General features: G+C 36.8%; 1 protein-coding gene across 1 annotated transcript in view; it reads left to right on the top strand.

Annotated features, from left to right (window-relative positions):
• The window catches only part of LOC134728517 (basic proline-rich protein-like), a 132,276-nt gene that overhangs the window by 14,801 nt on the left and 91,707 nt on the right, over positions 1 to 25,768 (top strand). The window contains exon 3 of the mRNA XM_063593835.1: positions 2,567 to 2,628. The gene's annotated coding sequence lies outside the window, so the exon portion shown is untranslated. The remainder of the gene's footprint in view (positions 1 to 2,566; positions 2,629 to 25,768) is intronic.

Genomic DNA, 25,768 nt, shown 5'->3' with positions numbered 1-25,768 from the left:
ATACAATATGCAAACTTAACACAAGACTACTTTCTTTGCTTGCTCAAGTTTCTCTTAAGAATCAGTACTAAATTTATAGATATATGTATAGACTCATAGGTTAAAAAGTGGACTCTTTGCCAAGCAGGCTTATTCTCTTTCCTCCCCGACATTGTTTCTTCAGCTTTTTCCTCTTCCTTGCAGATCACTTTGGACAATATCCTTAAATATGATGAGAGCTTGACATGCGGAAATAAAAGCAGGATATAAAAACAGAAAATGAAAACTTTTATGAGAACGAACAAAGATAAAAAAGTGTGTGCATATATAAATGTGTTAATACACAGTTTGTATAGCAGTCATAAAGTGTGCACTCTGGCATAAAAAGATAGATCTAAGAAGATAATGGGAGCAAATAGTAGGAACAGCAAGACGATTGAAATGTATAAAATAACAAAGGGTAGAGATTTGTTCTCTGAATCCTAGAATCCATGAAATTATAAAGAACAACAGAAAAAGCTATTTGTGGGTAAAATCAGGAATGAATATACAAGTGTGATAATAATTATAATATGTAAAATTTACCAGTTTTTAAAGAATAATTTATGTTAAGTATAATCTAACTCTTCTAAAATGCCAAGTACCATAGAGGTGTCATTTTGACAATTGAATATTTTGGTACCCTACATGGACATAAGTGCTTATTAATGAGTTCCAGTTAACAGAATACTGAATAAATACGCTTTTACTGAACACTATGCAAACCAGCATTTATTGTGGTTTTTAAGATAGCTGGGAAGATGTTTTTCTTTGCACATAAGGTTGTAAACTCTTGAAGGCTTAAACACTGCAGTAAGTGCAGCCTGGAAAATGAGATAAATTGAAAAGTAATTTAGTTTAATTCATAAAATGAGCTATGATGGAACCTAGAGATATTTGGGGGAGATTTCTAGCTTTAAGAATAACAACAGAGGAAACACTAAGAGCAGCAAAGCACAAGGCTGATAGTATCCACTAGTTTCTAACATTTCTTATTTTCCTGTAATTAAGCTCTCAAGATTTATGTATACTAATGTGATTATGTGTAAATACCCATCATACTTCCAAAATATTTTAGGAGAAAACTGGATATACATTCATTAAGTTATATGCATTTCTAGAGGAATAATTTTTCTGTCTTAGTCCATATTAACATTTGTGAAGAAAAACGATGAGAGTTTTTGGAATGAAATATATCTTCTAACCAAATTAGTTTTAGTTTTAGTTTTCTCATTTTAAATGCATCTAAGCAATAAAAATATGAAAGCAATTATTGAATCATAAAGTATTTTTTATTTTTAAAAAATATCTTGGAATTAATATATTAAAGCTTTGCTCAAACTAGATTAAATCACTGGATTTGATATTAGTCCACCAAGTCTTAACACATTCTTCACTTGTTAAGATATTGCTCTTTCTGGCATTTAAGAGAACTGTAGCTTGCTAAATTAATATGACATCATTCTTTTTCTCCACTGGTGTACAAATTCTGGTTTTCTAAGTGCCTTCTCAGAAATGCGTTCTTTTCATACTTTGGTTTGTTAGATTATTTTAAACAAAATCTTTTAAGATACATTTATAATACAAGTTCAACATTAAAGAACTTTAAGGGGGAATTGCAGAAAACTGGAGATGGAATGGGCCCAAGCAGGCTATCTAAAGGCCAAACTCTTGCCAAAATAAGTTACCTCTGTAGAGAACAATGTCATTTTCCTCTATTTCTTTGTATATTTAATTTTTTAAAAAATTATCGTGAATTCTAATAGAGCTCACAACTGGGATGTCTTTTTCATTTTCTTGTCTGCTTTTCAGATTACTTTTAGTAAGTATAATCAAAATATTACTTCACGTTTATTCTTTATGCATACATTCTTCCTGTGTTTTTGGAGAAATAAACCTTTTACTGATATGATACGAAATGAGCAAATAAGAGGATTGCTTAGCTTTTCAATGACAAAGTAAGAGAATGGAAGAAAATCCAAGCAGTGGACTGAGAAATAGAAAGGCAAATCTGTTTAAATAGTATTGCGTTTCACCTTATGTTGTTCAGTGTTTATCTCTTTACCACTGCTAACACTCAAGCCACCCTCCCACCTCCACCAAAAAATATCTGGAATGTACAATATTTACCTTTAGAAAATCAGAATTTAAAAGATAGAAACAAGCACAATACTGCCAGTAACAAGGGGTGAGATTATTCTGTAGGAACATGAGAGGTGGTCAGGACCAGAGGAATGAACTTCGTTTAGAGCCATACATAAAGTAAAAGGCAAAGGAGATGATAATAAAAAGAAACATCATTGAAAGTGGAATGGAGGAGACTAGGAGAGTGGTGTTCAATTGGCAGATCATATAGAACTCCAGAGATGAAAACAATTCATTAGTAATTCATTACTCACTAGGTATCTAATATGTATCCTGCCTTCTACTAAACACTGGCTAAGAATACAAAAATGCAAGCTAGGACCTCACAATAACTTTGCTTCTAGGTGGGGAACACACTTAACTAGGTAAACAATGGTTTATCGTATTCTCTTTTGTGTTAAAGATCTGAAGAATAAGAGGAGTTGAGTGGAGTGAGCTAAGAAGACTGGCAACCTTTGCTAGAAGGTAAGGTTCCTACTCGGCTTTGCCCCCGGACACCTCTCTCTGTCACTGGTGATAATACTCCCTTAGCATTTGGGCCCGTGTCATAGCAGAAAGTGATTTCTCTGGAATAACTCTGATTTTAGAGGATGATTTCAAGGACAAAAATCAATGTAGCTTACAGCACAATTAGATTGCTAGCTGTTACCAAATTCTCTTTGTAATTTATTTTGTAGCTTTTCTCTTTATTCACTGTAGCAGGAGAAAATACAGAGAAAGATGCTTTGAATATAAAAATATACCATGGTAAAAAACTATTTGCTAACAAATTTGGTTTACTTAACTGTGGAATCAAGTCAGGAAAATTGAACTGAGAGAAATCATAGAAATGATTTTATCTAACCTTCTCATTTTACAGATGAGGAAATAAAGTCTAATGAGATATAACAACTTATAGTCACATAACTCATTTCTGATAAAACCCCATGTCTACAGACTCCATGTTCTTACCTTTACACCATACTGTTTCTCCTTGCAGTATTTTCCTACTTAAAATGACACTTTACATATTAATAACCTACAAACTTGGAAATTTCAGATTATGTTATAGTAGAAAGTGCTTAAGTTGGAGCTAATCAGCCCTGAACTGGAATCCTGTTCAGCTCAGCTACTAATTAGCTATAGAATTTTGACAAGTTGATTATTCATTCTCAACTTGTACTTATGATAGCACTTACTATATCTCAGCTACTTTTTTAAGTGCTAGGAAAGTAGCGAACAAAAACTTACATTTTTGTAAAGGGACAATGACATACATGTACATAAATATTTACTGTGTTAAGTGTAATACATCTAGGAAGAAAAAGCTGGATGAGCGGTCAGAGAATGACGAAGTTTTATAAAAGGTATTATGAAAAGTCTCCATGATAATAATAGCTAATATTTTTAGAGTTCTCAGTATATCCTAAGTGCTTTACATATAATTGCCTTTAAATCCTCACATTATGCTATGAAGTAGGTCCTATTAATATCTCCCCTTTAACAGATGAGAAAATGAATGCCCTCAGGGGTTAAGTAACTTACCCAAGATTATCCAGCTAGTAAGCAATAGAGCCAGTAGGTCTGGCTCCAGAGTGTCCTCTAAGCACTATTTGATGCTGCTTTTCTACTTAAAATGGGTAGCAGTGGAGCAGAGGGTTCTCTGAGTTGCAGTTTCCCTGCCCATAACAGGCTCATTTGAGAAATGTAAGATGAAATATACATTTAAAACATAGCTCTGCATCTGTCACAAACTAGGTTTTATAAGTCAGAATTCTTTGGCTGCAATTTACAGAAACCCAACTGAAGATATCTTAATAAAAATTTTTAAAAATGTATTGTTTCATGTAGGCAAATTGCATGGGCAGGAGTAGAGTGAACATCGGAAATAACTAAGGCCAAGGACTCCTCAAATGTAGACTTCCTCTCTCTCTCTTCATCTCTGTGTGTTGACTTTATTCTTTCCTACTACAGAATGACTTTCTCCTTGTGATGGAAAGTATGGTTGCAGACTGCAGGTTTATATTCTTTCAGATTTTAACAGCTAATTAACGAGCCCTCACTGTAGTTAAGAGCTTTACCCTGAGTACCTGTACTCATTCTCAAAAGTAATGCTCACAACAACTCCATGCAGTTGGTACATCTGTCATGTCCATTTTCAGATGAGGAAATTGAGGCACAGACATGTAAATAGTTTATCTAAAGCCACCAACTAGAAAGGGTCACAAATGTAGGCAGTCTGTTCCAGGGATAGTACCCTTAAGTCAACATATTCTGCTTGGTCTGAGTTTTAAAATTAAATGAACTAAATTAAATTAAGGGCCAAAAACACAGTTTGGATGTTCTAGAGACAGAATTTATACCACCAGCTCCAGCCAGACCATTCTTGGGAACTAAAACCTTTGGTTGACACCCTGTGGGTTCTACTTGACCTGTCTCCTGTTCTCTGCACATCCTATCTTGCCCACTCTAGAACCCTTCAATCTCTGCATTTGCTTTCTGTCTTCATTTTTTGGTACCTCTGCTGGACCCCTGCTTAATGAATGAATCATCCTTTCTACCTGTGAGGCTAGTACTGAAATCATTTTTTCTACTCTTGAAGTTAGTGCTTAAATCAGGAATTGGATGAAGCTTCTTATGTACTATCAGTCAATATGTATAAAAGAAGTGAATAATGTAGGTAAAAGGAACCAATTTCCTAAGATGGAAGGAAAGGAAGATGGCATGTGACAGTCCTAAACCTCTAATGAAGGCATCTGGGGATGGAAGGGACCAGCTAAATCCAGAGTTGGGTCATTTATTTCCAGAAAATATTTGAGGCTTGCACAATTTTAGTCTTTCTGCTTCCCTCTTGATGTCATTTCATCTTAAATTGCCTTTAATTTTTCATTTGCTGAAAATGTGGACAGTAGTACACTTTGGTGAAGTAATTGTGCAACAGCATGACCAACAAAGGCTCAGAAATGAGTGCTGGGAAGAAAGAGAAATAATTGATTTTTATAGGAATTCTGCAGAATTGGTGGCCATATGTATAATTGGAAAGCTCCCCTTTACTTTGTGATGGCTAGACAGTTCAAATTTAGAATTCTTCATTACTCTTCCAGTAAATCTAATAGTCTATAACACTGAGTTTGGTTTTCCTCATAAAATAAACTGTCAAAATTATTTTATGGCAGTCATAAATATGAATGCAATAAATGGAAAATTTTTTAAATTGATGACCAAATATGTAATTCAATACACTCTAACTCTTCTAATGATGATCAGTAATATAGACTCTCACATCTTGTTGTCTGTGACACACCCGTGAAGCAAAAACAGACCAGGCAAGTGGCTATCCACATGATAGCATACAGGCTCTGAGTTCCTTAGGGGTACAAATGTTGTGTTATCCATTTTTGTATTCTCAATGATGATCATAGTGCCTATCACATAGTAGATTGTTCAATACAGCTTGTTGAATTACTTGCTTCTGCTGAGATACAGTAAGGAAATAAGAGAGTAAGAGGAGGATGGTCCAAGTTCAAAGAAACTGAGTTGATGAATGGGTGAAAAGGCAAGGCTAGAAAGTGGTAGAAAATGATACTTGAGGTTCATAGGCTAAAGAGGTTAGGAGAGCTAAGTAAGCCAAGGTGGCATTTATGGAGTGCATGAAAACCTTTGCTTAGATGGGACAAAAAGATTCCTCCTCTGCAGAGCCTGGATAGTGGCTGCTGGGTTGGAGAAGACCCACGCAAAGGGGCTGGACACTAGCTTAAGACAGTAAGTTGTTTGTTTGGATGTTTGTTTTCACCAGCCCTAGGTAGGTGGATTTAAAATAACTTCATGAAAAGGATCATATGACAACATAAAAAAGAATTTGGAAAAAGAATGTATGAAGTCACTGATCCCATTCTCCATTCTCATTACTCCTGTATACTGATCAGCTGCAGGATCAGTCTTTAGCCTGGAGCCAGTCCCCATCATGATAACTATCATGGTGATGTTGATGACAATGATGATGACAATGATAATGCTGACAACAGCTAACACTTATTGAGCACATATAGTATGCCGGACACTGCTCAATGTCATTTAATTTTCATATTATTTCATTTAATTTTTTCAAAAACTCTGTGAGATAAATACTAATATTTCTATTTTACATAGAAGAACACTACAGCACAAAGAGATTAACTTGCCCAGGGTTGCACAGCTAGTAAGTGGAGAATTTTGGGCATTCTGATTAAAGAGCCTATGATTTTAATCCTCATGCTATGATTTTTCATTTAAGCTCAGACCCAGGTGGGGTTTAAGAGTAGTGTTGGTGACTTAAGTTGAGTTCCCAGACTGCATGTGGTAAGTCCTGGACAGGTACCCATCCCATTTTTCTCTGCTTCCAAATCCATCCCACATTTGCTTTGTCTGTAGAAGTAAGTTTTCTGAAATCCCTTTCATCACTATCATGAATAACTTATTTCAACAATTGTAAAAAAAAAAAAAACTGATGGAAAATTGGGGACATATGGGAAATCTAAATACCAGCTGGGTATGACATGATAAGGAACTTGTTAATTTTCTTAGAAGTGAATCGTATGTAAGAAAATGTCGTCAAATTTTAGAGATCCATACTAAAGAATTTAAAGGCTGAGGTAATGGTATCTGGACCTTACTTTAAAACAACTGAGCAAAGAGATAGTAGCCGAAGGAAATACGGTAAAATTATCATTATTAAGGCTAGGTGATCAATATGTGGGGCTTTATTATAATATTCTCTCTACTTTGAAATGTACTTGAAATTTTTAATAACAACGTTAAAATAAATGTAATATTATGTGTTTCCTAATTCTGATACTATCATACTTGCCCAATTTGTGTGTGTGTGTGTGTGTGTGTGTGTGTGTAAGACAGGGTCTTGCTTTGTTGCCCAGGCTGGAGTACAGTGGTATGATTACTGCTCACTGAAGCCTTGACCTCCCAGGCTCCAGCAGTCCTCCTACTTCAGCCTTCCAAGTAGCTGGGACTACAGGCACATGCCACAATATCAGGCTAATTTTTGTAATTTTTTGTAGATTTGTGGTCTCCCTATGTTGCCTAGGCTGGTCCCACACTCCTGGGCCCAAGCGATCCGCCCACCTTGGCCTTTCCCAATTCTTACAGCAAAAAAGAGTATACAGTTGATATGAACCATTCTCTGAACATCATTTGTTTTTACTGTACCTGCTTCTGTCATAATGAACAAGAAGTGTGAAGGGTATTTATCTGTCCATAGCAGCAGATGACAATGTTTTATGCTGAACTACAGTGGACAGGTGATGTGCAAATATATGAAACTCTCAAATATATAACTGGCTCTGCTTCTTAGAAGCTTGTAGACTTGAAGTAAGCAACCTACCCGCTCTAGGCTTTTTCTGTGAAAAGGGCTATAATTGGATCTACTTCCAGGCTATTGTTAGGATTTAGGACATAATGCATACAAATCACTCGGCTCATTGCCTGAAACATAGTGAGAACCCAATAAACATCATAGCACCCAAAAAACATAAATACCTTTTAGCAGCAGTCAAAAATAAAACATTTGTGTTCTACCTCACAAGGAGTTTCCACACTGTAGCTGGGAAACAAATCACCCCTTAATAAGGTTAAGCTATACAGTATAGCTCAGTTTTCATCTTTCACGTCTCAAACAGAAACATCATGTGGATCTTTCACTCAAACCAAATGGAAGTTGTTTTTCTTTCCACAATAATATGAATTCCCTTGGTTAGACAGTAAGAAGGTCATTGGACAATTTCTGAACTGTGAATAAGCAAATACAAAGAGAAGGAAAAAAGCTGGGTTTGTTGAGCAGGCATTGCTCATTCCAGACTGATGACACAACTTTTGGTTAAGGATAGTGAAGATAGAGAAAGCAGTTGCACTGACATTTCAACACATTCCTTTAGCCATGGTGATTAACGCCTCAACTTCTGGATTCAGGGAACTGCCCTCTCTCTGCTGAGGACGTTCATTTCAAAGGTGTGCCTTTAAGTGAATTGAAAAGGACCCTAAAGAGAAAGCCTGCCTTTCATATCTCCTCTCTCTCTTCAGTGAATCTGGACACAGGGCTTTCATCTTCTCATTGCCCAGCTTAGGTCCCCTTTTGTTTTGTGGTGCCCTGTTAGGTTGCTTTGTTTTGGTTTCTCTGGGAGGCCTGCCAACCCTAGCCTGAGAGAAGGCTCGAAATGATGAGATCAAATGTTCTGAGACAGTGTTACATTTCCTTTTTTTCCCTAAGCTTTTCTTTGTTTAGCTCTATGCCTCCTGTTGTCTTAAATCTTCTCTTCCTTATGTAGTGCCTCTATAGCCAAAGAGATTGCTAAGTCACAGAATCACGTACTTTGAAGTAATTTTTTGAGAGTAATGAAACTCAGCTACCTGACAGAAAAATCCCCTTTATGATAACTCCAACCCATGCTTATGCTCAAATATGACTTGCACACACTTCATACAGGGGAGTTCCTTGCACCAATACTAGTTTTTAAATGTAGTTTTTAGAACGTTCTTCCTTATGGTTTTAGAACTGTAATTAATCTTAATTCTAGTTAATGGAGTTAAACAGAAGGAATCATATCCCCTCCTCTCCCACCTGTTTTCTCTTTTTCAGATTTAGAATCTCATTTTCTAAACATTATGTAGAAATTAAGATGTAGAAGGGGAGGGTGATCATAAAAATATACAGACAGGCTTTACAGAATTCGTTCCTTCATTCAAAAAATAATTCAAAGTACGAGCCAGGGGATTCTAAGTTTTGAAGTGAGGAGTAACTTGATCTATAAAAGGAATTGAAACAAAAACTGCGTGAATAGACTTTTGAGTCAGGGAGGGTCTTCCCAGATGAAGCTGGGTTTTGTAGACTTACGGACATTTTTCCAAAAATAATAAAAAAACAGGGAGGAGTTTTAAGCAGCAACATCATAGGCTTTCAAGACATTTTGCCATTATGGCTACCCCCTTCTGGACAGACTGTAGTTATTCACCATTCTGTTTCAGGTGCACAGCGCTAACCATACCATCCAGACAGGGGCTGGTGAGTCCAGAGTAGGCTGAGCCATCACCTCCTTTGTTCTGGACATTAGATTGATGCATCCTAATGATGTATTTACTTGGATGGTCACTTTGTCATTCTGTGTTGTATCAGATAGATCTGGTGGTCGACTAAAATCAATACCTGGTTTGGGTTGGATTTTTGACGCTAGATATGCTATGCAGAAGCTGGACCACAAAGGAAACTCATGTCAACTTGAGATGCCCAGGATTAAGTTCCTCTTCTCTTTCTGCATCTAATTGAGCCTATATGATGAGAGTTTTGCTTGTGTTCTGGTTTTTCTCTTTTCTTCTATAATTTTTTTCTAATGATGACAGCAAACTTGGAAAATACAGAAAAACAAAGTGAAACAAGTAAAAATAATTGAAATAAGCATAGATAACCGTTGTTATCACTGCTATTGACATCTTTCACTAAGTATCATTTTCCATGGTTGAAATCATACTGTCGTGTAGTTTTTTATAGCCTGTTTTATAACTATTATTATTAGGTCACAAGAATTTATTTTCCAGCATATTGAGTGGTTTTCATATGTGCTTCTTATTTGAGGACATTGAATTTCCTGGTTTTTTACTTTATAAAAGAATATTTTCAAAGAATACCTTTATATTTAAATATTTACCTGCATTTCAGAGTATTTCCTTAGATTAGCACTCTAGAAACATATTTAAAGCTTCTTTGATACATATTTATACACTGCTTTACAAAACTTGTTGGCTAATTTACACTTCTACCCGTATTGTGCATTAAAAAAATAAAAATAAAAAATTAACCTTGCTGCTTAATTGGAGAAAATATAACTGCATTATTGTCTTCACTTTTGTTTTTAATTGTTAGTGATGTTAAAGATTTTACAATGTTTATTAAGCCATTTATCTTTCTTTTTTGTTAACTGTCAGTTCTCATCTTTCTTATGCATGATGGTCTTACTGATTTTCTTCTAAATTTGTGTAATCCTTTTGTATATAAATATTTTAATCCTCATTTTGTCATAACTCTTATAAGTGAGTATGCATCCCAATCTACTTGGAATTTTAATATTGTTTGTGATTTTAAAAAATTACAAAGAAGCCTTAAAAATTTAGCTTATTGTACATATACCATTTGAGTGCTACTGTAATGAAAAATAAAGAGGTTTCTTTGCCTGATTTACTTTCTCTTTCAGTTTGACCTGAGCTTGAAAACAAAAGTAGAAAAGAAAAAAAGTTTTCATGGGTTTCGCCTTAAATAAATCTTACATAATTCCTCTTAAACGCATTTTCTGTAATAAAAAGGGCTTATAAATGTAATTGGAGGTATGAGTTGGGGCCTGCAAAGGCTGAATTCCAAGACTTGTTTTAATATTGTGCATGTGTGTATGTGTGTGTGTGTGTGTGTGTGTGCATTTTGTTAAATGGAGTCTGGAGAGGAAATTAATAAGATTCACATAATTCTTTCTTCTCTGGTGCTTGATAACTTCTCAGCCACTGCCAAATAATGTTAACTTGTTATAACGTTTGTTTAAATTCTATTCTTAAACAAATTCTCCTTAGCAAGGACTTTGGGACCAGACAGTCCTGAACCATCTGTAAAGTGGGAATAATCATGCTCTCCTTGAAGTGCTTTTGTCCAGCTAATCACAAAGCAAAGGTAAAGTACTGAGCTGGTACTGGCACACAGAAGACACGTAATGCCAGACTCTACTCCACCTCAACCTCCTGTGTCAGGCCACGAAAGACTCTGTGGTTCCTGAGAAATAACATGTGTTCACCAGAATGCAAGCACCCTACACTGGTGTTAACCTCAGTAGCATGCCAGACTGATATCTGAATGGAAAAAAACATATAATGACTGAATTTTTATATTATTCATTTATCCAACAAACATTCTCAAGAATCAAACGTATGGCTGGTATTGTGAAAGACGCTGATCATACAGAGAAGATTAAATCTTTCTTCCTGCATTGATAAAGCAGTACTGGAACCCTTTGAGTAAACACTCAGAATTATGTGTCCATCTAATTTTACCACTAGGTTTAGCTTCGCCTGCTGTGCTTCTCCAATACTAAATTTCCCTGGAAACAAGGAATAATCACATTTAGCACTGAGGTATGGGTGAAATAAAGTCTACAAATGTGCTATGTAATGATCCAGTAGATTCAGAGAAAATAACGTATTTACTGAGCCAACAAAGTATAGATACAAGGGTTCTTAAAACACACCATGGTATCATTAAATGATGAAGAAACGGTGTATGTATGATGCTGATGAAATATTTCAAAAAAGAACATTCAAATAACAAGAGTAAGCCATTTGTTCCTGAAGGAATTGCTAATTCAGCTTTCTCAAACTAGGCAGATTACTGACCACTTAACTCTGCAAAATATCCCAGTTTCTTGAAGCAAAACTGCCTCTAATACTAAGTAAAATGAACCTTTATAAATTTGCTTTAGTGCTCTTATAATTCACATTTTTTCTTGTACAGTTGTATTTTATTTTTAAAATGTGTAATTTTAAAGCTTTGCAGAACTGAGAAATTTGATTTTGGAGAAAAGTGGCAAAAGAGAAAATTATCTCTCACTTACTTGATTTGTTTTACTTGGTAGAACATGAATTTATATTTTGTGATCTACACAATGTCAGTTGCCAAAAATGGAGCTGAGTCTTTTTTAAAAAGGTAATTATTTTCATAAACTAGACAAAAATCCCAATTTGAAGAGTCCTTGCAAGAGAAACAGAGAGGTAGTTCTTACTTATCTCAATTTGTGCATGACTAATCTTTCTTCGGGACCCTCCAGGTCAGATTTTAGATTGTTTTTGTTAATTATTTCCAAAAGCCGACCTGACTCAGGCACATTAAATTATTTCCATTGGAGGCTCTTTATTCCTAAAGAAACCAACCACTTAAACATCGGGTGAGTGTTTGGAGTTTCCAAATTATGGTACCACTATTCAATTAAAAACTACATCTTAAGTGAACTATGGAATACCAGTTCACTTTTCTTACCAGCATGGTTTACCTTCTCAGGTTCCCCTCTTTTCTAACCTGGTTGTGTACATAACTTTCTGCAAGCTATTTGGCATGTCTGAATGGGTGGACAATCATTGGTAAAAGTCACCTTTCCAGTTTGCAAGTCTTTCATATATAGAAGATCAAATAGAATAGAAAAATTAAAAAGAGAGAAAAAGAAAAGTACAGAAAAGAAAATAAAGAAAGAGAAGAAAGAAAAGAAGAGACAAAATTGAAACAAAAATGAAGAAAAGCAAAAAGAAATCTTAGGGTAATATAGATGTCTTTTAATCAATGTGTATATTTGTATATTTTCTGAATCTTTTGGAATGTCCCCTATCACTGCCCTAGTAAATTAATTTTCTCTCAAGGCAGGGTTGTAGGAAGTTTAAAAATGAAACCTAGAGAGTGACAGAAATCTTGTCCTGGCTTCTTCTGAGCATAGGCAACGTAAGGTATTTTATTGCTGGATCATTGTTGTTTTACAAGTAAAAGCCAAAGTAAACACTTGCACAAAAAATCTCATGAACGGGCTGGGTGCGGTGGCTCATGCCTGTAATCCCAGCACTTTGGGAGGCCAAGGCGGGTGGATCATCTGAGATCAGGAGTTTGAGACCAGCCTGGCCAACCTGGTGACACCCCGTCTCTACTAAAAATACAAAAATTAGCCGGGCATGGTAGCAGGCGCCTGTAATCCCAGCTACCCGGGAGGCTGAGGCAGGAGAATCACTTGAACCCGGGATGCGGAGGTTGCAGTAAGCCGAGATCGCGCTATTTGCACTCCAGCCTGGGGGACAAAAGCGAGACATCGTCTCAAAAAAAAAAAAAAAAAAAAAAAAAAAGGAGATCATGAACGATACTGATTAAGTCTTTAAGGCAATAACCACTTCTGAGATTGTGCATTGGGACAGGAATCATAATTTTCTGCTCCCACCCTTTCCAATCACTCACGTGCCTCCCAACATGCACACGTATCTGGCGGATCATACCCTTGTTTCAACCTTATAATGTGTGCATAGAAGTGCTTGGTACAATCAGAATTCTGCTCAGTTACCTGGTCTGGGGGGAAAAAGCCACTGGAAATGATCTAGAGGAGTGTTATGAAATTTGAAACTGTTCTAAAGTGTAGCTGTAATTTGATTGACGTAAATATCTTGCTTGTTACAGTTTATTAAATACCTTTTATTTTTTACCTTTCTCCTTTTGTTCCCTCAGTTTTCAGCTTATTCTGAAAAGTAGGAAGAATATTACCAACTATTACTCCCTTTAATTCACATCTTCTCTCCCTGATGATTTAGAATTTATGACCATGGCAGGTTTTTTTGTTGTTGTTTGTTTGTTTGTTTGTTTGTTTGTTTGTTTTTGAGAGGGAGTCTCGCTCTGTCGCCCAGGCTGGAATGCAGTGGCGCGATCTTGGCTCACTGCAAGCTCCGCCTCCCCAGTTCACGCCATTCTCCTGCCTCAGCCTCCCGAGTAGCTGGGACTACAGGCGCCCGCCACCATGCCAGGTTAATTTTTTGTATTTTTAGTAGAGACGGGGTTTCACCCTGCATGGCAGGTATTTTTAAGAAAAAAGAGTAAAAATAAAGTGACAAATAGAAAAGTCAAAAAATGTTGGAGAAGCTAAATTTTAAAAACTGAAAGCATTCACTTTATTTACCTGATATCACTATGGGGATTTTTTTTAAAACAGCATCTCGCTCTGTCACCCAGACTGGAACGCAGTGGTGCCATCAAGGCTCAATGTAGCCTTGACCTCCCAGGCTCAAGCAATCCTCCCACCTCAGCCTCCCAAGTAGCTGGGACCATAGGTGCACACCTCTGTGCGTGGCTAATTTTTTGTAGAGACAAGGTGTCCGTATGTTGCCCAGGATGGTCTTGAACTCCTGGCCTCAAGTTATCCTCCCCTCTCACCCCCTGACAAAGTGTTTCCATTCAGGCATGAGCCACTGCACCTGGCCCAGGGAAAATTTTCATAATGTTCAGAGGATTGCTTTTTGTATTTTTGTTTTGTTTTGTTTTGTTTTGCTTACTGGAGGGTTATAAGAGGTATCTAAGAATAACTTTGAGCTAATGAATTAAATTTTAGTTCTTTCTTATCATGTTATTATACTTCCTATAGTTCACCAAATAAGCCAGGAATGCATTTTATTACTTTATTTGAAAATTTTAATGACTTATTAGAAAGCATAAAAACAGAAAATGAAACAAAAGCAGAATCTCCCTGTGATAGAATTATACTAGAACACATGTGTTTTGTACATCTTTTTGCTGTCACTAGTTTATATTTTCACATACATTAATTTATATTCGCCATGCGTTGGACTACATTTCCAACCGGACACATAGTGACATCTCCCAAACCAGTAATCTAAAGTTTCTCAGATGAGAGTGTAAAATCAAATGTGTTCATATAAACTTAAAAACCTTCTGGCTTGGCCTTTATTCTCTAGATTCTGAAGGGAAAGTTCACATTTGCTCTCTGCAACCATGTCTATGTTTCTGTTTCTGTTGTTCACACTTCTGATGTGGGGTGGTGTGTGTGTGTTGTGTGTGTTTTCAGTTGCTGCTGTCTTAAAAAGGATTTCAAATGTGCATGATGGAGAGAGATCACAGTGTTTAATTAGGGGTAACTATAAAGCAGTCACCAACAATTGTCAGTGCAGTTTGAAAGGTTAGTCCTTACCAGAGACATCCTTGATTCTGGATTTTAAAAAGAGAAAGCAATCTACAAATGTAAATAAAACTGTGAGTGTCATAAAAACATGACAAAACCATTAGGAAATGTTATTCTGTTTCATTTATTTCTTATTCACTTTGAAAATAACTCCCCTTTGTTTTATAATCATACGGCTTTCTTATTCAACCTGGGTTTTCTTTCTTTAAGTTTCTCCCTTCCCTTAAGCTATGGTGTGCCATGGAGCCTCAAGCAAGAAGACAAACTCTAGAGATGTAAGATAAAACGGTATAGCTTCTTCTGTGTACGTGCACTAGTACATTTCAAAATAAATGTTTGAACAAGTCCACAAAATCTGAGCCAACACTGAATAAAGAAAAAAAGAATGCATGCAGAACAAAATAATCAATTACACACACACACACACAGACACACTCGGATTCCTGGAGTTTCTTTGGTTGCCGTCCTACCATGAAAATTACGTTGGCATTGTTTTCTTTGAAACCACATCACATCACAGATCAGATATTTGTGATTTCAGATGTTAGCATTTATACATAAGACATTGGATTGAGTACATTTTAAACATAAACAGTAGGCAATGCTGTACAGAGAACATCTAAATTGCCTTCCTAATTGTATTAAATAACAGCATCAACAATGATTGAGCCTTAATAGTTCATTGCAAGTGAGAGTTGATTTCTGTATAAAATCCAACAACTGAGAGTTGATTTCTGTATAAAATCCATAGACATACTTATACTGCAGCAGACAGTATAAAATAGTGGTTAAGAATTCAGACCCTGAATTTAGACTGCCTGAGTTCAAATCCTTACTCTGCACTTGGGGCCACCTGGCCTTGAGCAAGTTGCTTAACCTCTCTTTACTTGTTTTCTCATCTGAAGGACAGCAATATCAATAGTACCTATTTCATAGGATTGTTGTGAGGATTAAATGAGTGAATACATGCAAGATGCTTAAAACTGTACCTAGTACATAGAGGGATTCAATGAATATTAACTGTTGTTTTTATTTAAACAATTACTACAGTGCTGAGGAACTTAAAGTGTATGCTGTTTCTTAGGAAGGAAATAATGGCTGGGTAGTACTATGTATTTTAATTTTCTACTTCACTCCTCTCCTAATTGTCTTCAAGTTTCAGTCTAGCCCAATTTAGGTCCATGGCTCCTGTTATTTAGAAAAAAAAAAATTAAAGACTGTTGGCTGAGGACAAACTTAGCTTTATATAGTTGGATTCTCTATGTTGTAGCCATCCCAGATCTGGTCTTCCATTTTCCTGATCTGCCTGGTGTGGACTTTGTTCCTTATTTAATTTTTTTTTTTAGACAGGGTCTTGCTATGTTGCCAAGGCTGTCTCCAACTCTTGGCTCCACAGATCCCCCTGCCTCAACCTCCAGAGTAGCAGGAACTACAGATGCATGCCACCATGCCCAATGTTCCAGTTTTTAACATGAAGTTTTAACCACATACACTGATTAGCTATTTGGCAATCCTCCGCTTTTTGTCTGCTTTTTTTGAATCCTCCACTTTTTGTCTGCCTTGTCTGTCTGCCAACATAATGATTTCCAGTTTGTTCCAACCCTTGTATTCGGCTTCCTTGTATTTAGAACTCCAGCCCCTCTTTATGCAAGGACCTTCCATAGCTACTTTGTCTACTTCAGCCTTGCTTCCACTTCCTCCAGCTCCATGCTCTGGGCTGATAGGGAAAAGAGACCTCAGAACACATAGGCTTAGTAACTTAATCTTCAAACACAATGAGAGGAACTCTTTAGTTCATAAAGGCTGCAGAGTGTAGCAGTGATTCATACATTTTAGTATACAACAGAATCACTTGAATGGGTGACAAGTGTGTTTTAAGATGCGGATTTCTGGAACTCTTTTCTCAGAGATTCTGATGATTAAGTCTTAAATGGAGCTGATAAATCTGCATTTTAACCCACTTGCTGGATGATTCTGACATGGGCAGTCCAAGAACCATAATTCGAGAGACACTTAACTCGACCAATTGAAGTTAAGTGCCCTTGAATATACGATTGTCTATATTAGTCTCTTCTATGAACTGTCTTCTTGTACTTTGGAAAACATTGTGCATCAGGCCAACTAATAGTGCCTAAAAATTAATTTAGAGTCAAAAGGAGGAACTGTGTGAAGATGGCATTTTCCCCAACATCAGAAATTTTTCATGACTCTGGATCCTTACAGCAACCAGTCAGGTGGCTAGTGGTTTCATTTGTCCATGTCTTGCCTTTGAGGAGACAGAGAGGAGCCAAGACTTTCTGAAAATTACTCTTCTACATTATTTTTTCCAGATTTATCTGTAACTTACCCCTTTAGAAGACTATGCATCCAAAAACATTTAAGAGTAAAATGAAAGTATTCTCTAAGCTTTGACTTTTGAGTCAAGTTTTTACTCCAACATTGTTGGGTTTTTGTTGTTGTTGTTGTTGTTGTTTCTTATTTAAGCATCCTTACATCTACATGTCTGTGTTCAAGTCTCATGTCACCACCACCAAGTTCAAGCCAGAGGCTAATAAAGAAAAACCCAGCCTTATTGACTGAGCAAGGCTGAGTAATGCATAAGTCTACCTTCCCTGGGCTCAGTGTGCCACTGTAGCCCAGCCAACCCTGGCCTATTCTGGAAGCAGCTCAGACCCAGCCTCATGCCTGCATGACCTGAATGCACTGTCCTCGACAGACACCAAAACTTCTGTCTGTGAGGGATTTAAACTATACTGGCATCACTGAAACCCATTCTTCCTGCCTGGTTTCTCTGTTTTGATAGGTCTTGCATTTCACAACACAGTCACATGTTGAGTGTCTGTAATTTGCTGGAGCCTGGCTGCATGCTAGAAAAGGAAAGACAAGGTCTCTGCACTCCAGGAGTTCATCAGCTCCTCATGAAGCCAGAAAAATAAATGGCTACAATGCAATCTGATTCACCATAACTGAGGATGGATCAAGTGAACAGAAGTGCTCTCCTCTACTGGCCTATAATTAACAGTGTTCTTGGAGCTTCTGGGGCTCCCAAGATGGAAGTACTGCTGTCACCCAAATTCTCTTTTCTCATGATTCAGGATCTGGATCACCAATGCATTCTCAGTGCCTGATCTAATGGCAGTATCTTTTAAGTTCTTCCTTTACCATTTACTAAACTTAAAAAGCCCTTCAAAGCCTTCCATCAGTGGGAGACATTTCTCCTTCCTTTGAAATTCCCTAATACTTTACCTCATCATCCCTGTGGTACTTACCAAAGTTTACCTTGTATCGTGGCTAGTAAAATACATGCTTTCTCTCCCGTCCAGGGGACGGTCTGGTTCCAGAGGGCATGGTCTGGGCTCTACACAGTGCCTTACACAGAGCACTGTGCATAATTGATGAATCAACAAAGGAAACACCTTCTGGCAGAAGATCCTGAACATAAAGTATCAGAGTTTGCCCTGATCTGAAGCATTATGTGTTGGTTTTAGAAAATGCAATCTTCTATCTCTGACCTTAGGAAAAAACAAAAACAAAAAACTCCAAAATTCTGGGATGATTTTAGCAGATCCAAGGAGTTTTATCCACACATAATATGCCAAAAGACAAAAATCACATATTCTAATTATTCCATGTTTATATTTTAGTAAATTCCCTGTTTAAAAAAACATGGTGTGAAATTCTGAAGCCTAAGTTTTGTAGTTTATTGAGAAAAATACAGAGTAACAATAGTAGCAGTAGAACTGTTTCCAAAACTGTTAAATTAAAGTGTTTTACCTTGACCTTGAAGACCAAGTGAAAAAATGGATTAAAAATGTTGAATATACAATATTTACTTGATTGGTAAGACAATTATAAAATAATGAAAGGGAAGAAAATTGAGCATTTATGTAGAACACTTCACCATTTGCTTGACCATGTGCTTGACTTTGCAAATTGCTTTTGTGTGGATTATCCATTTAATACCTATAGACACTGAGTGACATTGGCATTATTAACTCTATTTTACAGATCAGAAACTGGGGCTCAGAGAGTCTAACTAACTTGGACAAGATTACTTGTTTAGTGTGTGGTAAAGCCAGACTACAAATCCAGTTCTATCTAACTCTAAGTCCCATCCTTTTTAATTACACTAGTTGTACATCAGAGATTTAGCTGAGCCACCAAATTTCCGAATCATAGATATCTTACTTTAATATATTTTTAATGTATTCTAAGTAAAATTAATAACTTATTTACCCTGTAGAGGTAGTCTTTTAGTGGCTACATTATTGTTCAAAGTTTTTATGTATTATAACGTGCAGGTTTGGAATGAAAGTGCACAAATGCACTGAATGGCCTTGGAACTGTAATATGAGAGATTAGATTTAGAACCTGGGAAAATCCTTGAAGTAAGTTATCATCCTACCTAAAAACACTAAAGTTATGGTTTGGAAACTTTCTGGAAAGAGTGTGCCAAGCTGCTAATACCTGTCTTCCTCATAAGGCGTTGGAGTTGATGGGATGGCAGGAGAAGGCATTTAGATTATTTACTTAGTAATTCCTTTTTCTAACATTTGGCTCTTTTAGTTGTAAAATGGAAAAAAAAGAATAGTATCTACTTCATGCAGATGTAAAATGATATGATGCATATAAAGTGCTTACCAAAATGTCAGAATACATGGATGTCTGAATACATGTCATTAATTTATTACCTTAAAGCACAGATATTCATTCAACAAATACCTATTGAGCATCTGAAAGTGTCAGGCAATATTATAGACACCATAAATACAACAATGGATGAGATAAACAAGATCGTTGATCAATGAAAATGTTGACAACAAAAATTTTATTTAAGAGTAATTGTATTGCCATTGCAGTAGCACCTACAGAGTGCACATTGTTGCCAAGTACTTGCCCATCAATTGCATAAGTAAAAATTATTATCTCCATTTATGGATGAAGAAAGTGAGGCTCAGAATTAATAAATGACTTGGCCAAGGCTAAAGAGCTACTGACTAAGGGATTCAGGATTTAATATGTGGCTATTAGTTCCAAAGCCTATATTTTTCTCACTACACCCAAAACATTCTTCTAGTCAGGTCCTTAGCTCAAGTATTTCCACCTATTATTTTCTGTATTTACAGAATGAGTTTTTAGGGGGGCATAGTGATATTTGTAGTGGCCTAAGAAGCCTGCAATTAGTTGGGGTAAAGGGAAAAATATAGTATGCATGCCACCTCTTTCTCTCCAATTCTTTCATTATTTCACTTAATCAACAAATATTATTTTTCATGTTCCAGGCTCTATTTTAGGCTCTGGGGATATAATGTTGAACAAGTCATAGTCCCTATCCTCATGAAACATACATTCTAGTGGGGACATACATACAATTGTCTAGTGGGGACAATTGACAGAAAAGAAAAATGCATAAAATAATTAAACACTATTAAAAATCTTATAAAGGACTCAAACAGTGAAGTGATATATAGGATAATGAAAGGATATTAACCTGAGAGAGCATGGTCAGAAAATCCTCACTGAGATGGTAATATCAAAGCCCAGGCCTGAGGTTGAGAATGAGATAGCCACAGGGAGGATGGAAGAGAGTGAGTTTTGTTACAGGATGCAGAAATGACATATTCCAAGAGCCCAATAAGTCTTTGGATTCCAGGAATCAAAAGAAGCTGACAAATATGGCCAGAACTGCAGTGTAATATCCTGAGAGACAATTGTTGGTCCTAGTCAGTTTATTGGCTCAAGCTCATCCCATTCTTATTTCAAGCTCATCTCCCTGTTCCAGGAATTACCATCCCAATTTTTCCAGATGCTGCCCTTCATTCTTCCATTTGAGGGTCTCTTCTCTCAAATATTTTGGGAAACGGCGTATAGAATTTGGACTTTGGTCATGCTTTCCATTTTCAGATGTGTCAATCAGGATCCCAGGAGAAAATAGAATTCCTCTCAGATGTTTTAAGCGAAGTGATTTTAAAGAAAGGATCGTTTATAGAGAAATAGACATAGTTAAGGAATCCAACAAGCAACACTGGGAAACCATTCCATCACTAGGCCTATGGTAACACTGGAACTTAATGAGAACGGAAGCCATGGAGGAGGGGCTGTTTGACTGGATCTGTAATCAACGGAGGAAAGGAGCTGGAATCACAGCGTCAAGGTGAGACAACAGAAAACACCCTCTCCTTGGTCTCCTCCTGGTATCTCCCATTGGCTGAACCCGAGTGGAAGCCAAAGGGCATGAGAGTGATACAATCCACAGAGGTCAGGCTTCTGGGCCCCACGCAAGGCCAAGAAAAGTGGAAAATAGTTCTAAGGGAAGAGAGTTAAGTGACGAATGTCCATCACAGCACTCCTGTGGCAGGAGCACCGACATCACGGCACCAAAGCAGACAGCCAGTAGGGAAGAAATACCCTTATCTCTCTCCTTTCCCTCCAATATATTGCCGGTACCTCCCACTGGCTAAAGCCAACTATAAACCAGCCTAATTCCAACTATGAAACAGCCTAGAAGGGAGCCTGTGGGGTGCAGCTTCCAAGAATCAATTTTCAGAGACAAAGAGTAGAGCAGAGACAGGTAGCAAACAGACAGGAGAAAAAGCTGAAAGAGAATAACCAGCAGAATAGAAAACAGAAAACTCATGCTTCCTACAAATATTTATTGCTACTAGCTACAGGTCAATATAGGAGGTGACTATAGTTAATGGAGGGGAAATTCCAAAGTTCTAAGAAGACAGAGCAATCTTAAGTCATAAAAATTATGAATATTTGTTAGAATGAAAAAAGTAGAGTGTGATCTTTCATGGTTTCTCCTATCTTTATTTTTAGATATGCTCATGCCTAATCTCTCTATTTTCCTCTTTCATAAGAGATGAGGCATTGGTCTCTTCAATGGCCCAGTGCCTAGAGATAATGATGAGTGGTATTTAGCTTGAAGCATAGACTAAAGTAGGTTATTTGACATCTCACTGGAAGCTGGAGGCTGATCATTTCTAGCTCCACCAGTTGCTCTATTTACAAATATCTTATTTTGAAAAAAGTAGGGGAGTCCCACAGGGCAGCTATATGGCAAAGACATATTTTTCAAATTTCCCAGTTTGCCTTAATTTTTAGTAGTGCCAAATACCCTGTGTGCACTAAAAATTGTCTTTGATATTTCTTCTTTCACACCTGAGGGAATTTACTGATGCCAGATTGAACTGATTTGTAAGGTAGTTACCAATGTTTAATTAAGATCTAATCATGCCAAGTCACAGACTGCTATATCATGCATATAAGGATGACTTAAGACAGAGATGTAGTTTGGTATCTCTTGAGTTGTGATTAAATCTAATACTTTAAATTGTGCATAAGATACATGGGATCTAGATCATGCTAGTGTGAGAACAAATTAAAGATTGGACTAATAAAGTAAGTACGACTACTCAGAAAATGATCAAACTCTAAATGGAAGAACAGTATAGTTGAAAACAATAATCTTTGCTCTAGTTCTGGCTCTCCTACCTATTCATGTCATTGTGGAGACCTTACTTCACTCACCTGAATCCCTACTTTCTTAAGTTATAATGATATGACCTGAGACTCCTATTAGCCCTATCATATCATGTCTCTCTGAGTACATGTTATTTATTCAAATAAATAAGGCTGAGAGCTTACAATAACAATGCTCAAACACATGAGAAAGTATTGTAAGAAGGTTGCTGACTTGTTCCATTCCCAGAAGAAGAAAAAGAAAAGAGGATGAAATAAAGGGCGGAACCAAATATTTATAAGACATCTGATATGTGTAAGACACTCTGCTATGCCCGCTGTATACATTAGTTCTAATATCAACTTTACATTAATAATTATTATTTTCCTTTACTTCATGGATAAGAAAACTAAGACTAAGGAAATTTTGCTATTGTTCACCTTTCTTGCATGGTTAATCTTTTTTGAAAGAGTAGTCTACATTCACTTTCTCTGTTCACTACTCACTTAGTTCTTACTTGCAGTCTGGCTTCAATGCTCACCAAGATGCAAAACTTCTTGTTTAACCTTTTCAGGATTTTTTAGAGTTTAACCTGTGCTCTTTCTTGAAACCCCCTCTTCTGTTTCTGACACCTGACTTTCCTGATTTAACTTCTATTGTAGCAGCTGTAATCTTTACACACCATGTAGCTTAAACGAAGATGAAATATTATTTCATTCCAAATGAACCTAGTGACTCCCATGCTCACTAATGGTAAAATACTTAAATTTATCAAATCAGGATCACCGAGGCTATTCTAGATTAAAACACATTTCTCTGATTTTTGCCTTATGCATTCTTATTTCCTTCTCCCCAGACTGATCAAAAGCTCAGAGGGACTTACCTTTGCTTCTCATATGGGAGAGAATGTCTCGGCTGGAATTTACTTTTGATGACGCTCCTGTTTCCCTGTTGTGCAAGTGCAAGATGATTGCTGTTGGAAACTCAGCGGCCTGCTTCTGCTGACTCACTCCTACCTCAGGGTGGCTGGCACTGTGATCCTTTCAGGCTTAGTCACATCCTCCTTGCATTCACGGCTTTTGCTGGCCACCCTGTAGTTTCTGCAAAAGGCTCTCCTGGCCTCATTTTATTCTTCAGTAAATGGTCATTTTGACCAATCATCTTTTGTGATAACCCCTTGCAGGAAGACTACCTCTCAACTCTCAGCTATTTCTAATGTTTTATTAGACACACAAAACATTTTTGGATCTCATACATCTCAAGGAAAAAATTCAAGAGGGCTGGGAGGTAGGTGGAGAAAGTGTGAAGAGGCTATCTCAACCCACTCTCCGCCTATATGTGCCCGCAAAATATGTCTTCTTTCCTCTGGCTACTCCATGTTGGCAGGAGACCCTTGGGAATGCTATCTCTTTCCATAGTTTGAAAAAAGAACATACATCTCCTTGGTTTTCAGTCTCCAAACCCATCTGGCTATCTCCATCTCCCAACCAGGTTTTTACTTTGAGATCAGCACTCACGTCAGCATCTAATCATATTGCTATTCTCTATTCCTCTCCAGGTTTCTCCCTCAGCCCCCCCAAAAATTCTTCTATCTATGGTGCAAATCTTCTCTTGAACGATCATGAATCGTCACAAATTCTATAGTTTAAAGAAGAAAATGCTGAGTTTACCAGACCCTTAGCCTTGGTAGGAGGTGGAAGGAGGCCTTAAAAAAAAAAAAAAGAAAGAAAAAGAAAAAAACTTTCTCATTCAAAGTTGTCTCTATCACTAGCTTTTGAGAGCTTCCTTTGAAACTTGAACAGAATAATCTGACTCTTTTCATGCTGGATTTCTTCCCTTTTATTCTTTGTTTCCTGAACACATTAAGTCTTCACGTCAGGGTTTACAGTTAACTACATATAAAAGGAATTGGCAAGAAGGAGAAATACAACATATTGGATAATGTTTCAAAATATTATTTTTCTACATTGGTTGTGGACTCTTTTTTTCTAATTTCTTTTCATTTTCCCACACTGTCAATGTTGGTGTTAATCAAGACATTGTCGATGAACAGCTTCTGTTCTTCCTATTTTATTTTTAGTGTCTAAATATAGTTTTATATCTGTAATTCTTCACTTTTTTGAGGTCATGTACCCTTTTGAGATTCTGTGGAAATCCAGGGACTTTCTTCCTTCAAAAAGACACTTAAGCATATACATATAGTTTTCATTATTCGAAGCGGTTCATGGAGTTTCTTAAGCCTATTAATAAAACCAAGGGGGACATAACTACCTGGGTGAAGACCACCTGTCCATATTGTTCATTGCTATTTTCCCAGAGCCTAAAAGGGCATCGGCCAAAAAGCAGGTATTCAGAATTAATTATTTATTTAAATAAATAAAACAATTAATATCTCCAACTCTCATACTGTCCTGAATTCTAGCCCATTTTACCAACTGCTATTCAGATGTGACATCAGAATCTTAAACTCAATACATCCACACTAAAAGTATTATCTTTTTGTTCCCTTTTCCATCAGTGGCCTTTGCTTTCCTCAGAGTTAAGTTATTCTGACTTTACCGTCAGCATTTTTGCCTCCTGCTCTTCTCTAAGTCCTTTAAATTCTATTGGCTTTCAAGGCATGCTGATTATCTCTCTCAATTTTTCACAGTCTGTTGCCATATATGAACGTGGTACTTTGAGGTGTCTAGCCAGCTAAAAATTGCACATTACCTTCAAGCCTTCACTCACAGGATAGTTTTCAGGGAGTCAGGTCTTATCCCTCGCCCCATATCTATAGTTCACTGGACACCTGATCTAAGCTAAGCCAATCACATTCTATTGGTTAGAAATTTGATATTGAGATTAAAAATTCTAATTTACTCTAGATAATTCCTTTAATATGGAACATAAAAAAACTGTAGAGCCCTGAGACATCCACCTGTAACCATGTGGAATGAATAATAGAAAAAGCAAATATGCCGATAGAAAAGAATAAAACAGTTATTCAGAGAAAAGCAGGAGCCAGCAACTGAGAATCCAGAGAAGTATTCAGGTTCCTGACTTCTCAGCACCAGGTTCCTTTCTATTCCTAAAGTCTGGCTGTATTCCTGCCCTTGGAAGCTATAGGATGCCCCTTTTTCTCCCCATTTTGTTTTGTATGTGGTAAAATACACATAAAATTTACCATCTTACCCATTTTTAAGTACATAGTTCAGTGGAATAAAATACATTCATAATGTGGTGTATCCATCACCACCATTTTTATATTGTTGTCGTCTTATAAAACTGAAACTCTATACCCATTAAGCAATAGCTCCCCATTTTCCCTACCCCCAGCCCCCAGCAACCACAATTCTACTTTCTGTCTCTATAAATTTGACTACGCTAAGTACTTCATATAGGTGGAATCATAGAGTATTTGTCTTTTTGTGATTGGCTTATTTCACTT

The sequence above is a fragment of the Pan paniscus genome, chromosome 11 (assembly GCF_029289425.2).
Source record: "Pan paniscus chromosome 11, NHGRI_mPanPan1-v2.0_pri, whole genome shotgun sequence".
NCBI lineage: Eukaryota > Metazoa > Chordata > Mammalia > Primates > Hominidae > Pan > Pan paniscus.
This window is presented reverse-complemented; position numbering and strand designations above follow the sequence as displayed.